Source organism: Mesitornis unicolor, unplaced genomic scaffold, assembly GCF_000695765.1.
Source record: "Mesitornis unicolor isolate BGI_N332 unplaced genomic scaffold, ASM69576v1 scaffold4350, whole genome shotgun sequence".
NCBI lineage: Eukaryota > Metazoa > Chordata > Aves > Mesitornithiformes > Mesitornithidae > Mesitornis > Mesitornis unicolor.
Window position 1 is genome coordinate 29,117 of NW_010157430.1, and position 1,941 is coordinate 31,057.

The window sequence follows — 1,941 nt, forward strand, 5'->3', positions numbered from 1 at the left end:
CATTTTGAACATAGAGGATATTTCTGAGTCTTCTGGTATGGTCTCGTTTGTTTCACATTCTCTCCAAACCAAAATTTTCTGCAAAGAGCACAAACATGCAGATAATTGCAAGAAGATAGGTACTGGAAGGGATCTTCAGAAGATCTCGGACTGCATCCAAGCATTGTCTTCAAGAAGGAGGGCAGCAGCAGTGACAACAATGAGATAAAGCACCAGCTTTGTGCTCCAGCAGGTAAAAGCCCCAGCACTGCTTTCCCGTATCCTCCTGGCCTGCGCTCCAGGTCACAGCCCTTGACCCACAGAAACAAGTTGCAGCCAAAATGTTGCTTTTGCAACAGAAATAGGCAAGCTGCCTCTGAGCATGCAAAGGGTTTGAATGGAATATTCTTTTCTGACTTAGCACTAAAGCACAGGCCGCATGTGCACGCTGGGTAAACCACACATATAGGGGCCCCTCAGAGACCATTTTCTGGGTTCATATGTTCTGACATAGTTAAGATAAAAAGCAACCTCAAGGTGGTTGCCCTTTAATTCTAGGTATCTAGAAATGCAAGCTGCGTTCTGCAAACATTCCACAATGTAGGCATTTTGCAATTTCAGTAAGTCACAGATTGAGACAGGGGACAAAGTAAGTTCCCAGCTCAGACCCATAATAGATACAGTTCTGTATTCTGGGGAGTAACAGCACCTTGTCTTAAGTTTACACAGACAAGACTTCAGGAGTTTTGCCGTGCTGCTGATGCTATATGTGCATACTAGCACTGGCCTTAGGCTCATAAATGCGTAGAACAACTGCAGACTTGGCCCCTCTTCAAGAAACAGGTGTTTATCTTAAATAAAATTGTTTTCTCTGTTGTTTTTGGTGATGACTCTAACAGTGAAATAATGTTTTGAGGTGAGTGTGAAGCTTTTGTATATTTTTTTTTTAAATCCCAACAAACAAAAAACAAAACCCCCCAAAACTCCCCTCAGCTTCTACTTAAATCTGCTCCAAGCAAAGCCCCTTTTATTCACTTCTGCTTTTCTAGGGTACCCTCCACCAACAGTCAGTCGCCAAAAACAAAGATGAGCTGCAACTCCTCTGCTCCAGTGCAGCCTGGCTTAGGCTCTCAGTGGTGTACGCTGAGCTGGCTGACAGGAGCTGGTAGGGCTGCAGCTTTAGGATGAGGACATTGCACTGTACAACTATCACTTCTAAAGAGAAGGCCCTTTCATTTCTCACTTCACCATACCCATATGAGATGAAACGTGTATGAAGAACAGGAAACAGCGATTTTCCAGTACTTCTTCAAGGAGTAAGTTCTTACTCTTTACAGACAGCAAATTTAGTTGAAATTCTCAACACAAGTTCACTTTAGGCACCAGATCTGAACAAACATTTCCCATTATGTCAGCTGTAGAACCATTCTGGCACAAAACCAAAACAGAGATCTGAATGGAAAGTTACGATTTATTGTAAAACAAACAAACAAACAAGCCCCAACCCTCACCCAAAGTTAACCAAGTGTACAAGGCCTCACAGAAGTAAGAAAGAGACTGCCATGTATGCAAAATACATAGAGCAATAGAGCAAATAAAGTATCAGTGAGACACTGGCACAGGTTGCGCAGGGAAGTTGTGGATGCCTGGAAGTGTTCAAGGTCAGGTTGGATGAGGCTTTGAGCAACCTGGTCTAGTGGGAGATGTCCCTGCCCATGGCATCTTTAAGATGCCTTCCCACACAAACCTTTCTATGATTCTGTGATTCTAAGTGGAACTGACACCTACAGCAATAAGCCAGGTACATTCTTGGAAAGCCAATTAACTTCCTATGAGGAGGGCAACACTAGTACTCAGCTAAAACTCTGCTACAATGCCACATTGTATGAAACAGGGTTAGACAAGTTCGACAGCCACTGAGGTAGCACCACTCTCCTTTGCCAGGGCAGAGACCGGGCACCA

The 1,941-nt window shown here is 43.8% G+C and overlaps 1 protein-coding gene across 1 annotated transcript in view; it reads right to left on the minus strand.

The window, feature by feature from the left end:
- SAAL1 (serum amyloid A-like 1) overlaps positions 1-1,666 on the minus strand; it is a 13,888-nt gene extending 12,222 nt beyond the window's left edge. The window contains exon 1 of the mRNA XM_010179976.1: positions 1,658-1,666. The gene's annotated coding sequence lies outside the window, so the exon portion shown is untranslated. The remainder of the gene's footprint in view (positions 1-1,657) is intronic.
- Between the last annotated feature and the right edge of the window lie 275 nt (positions 1,667-1,941).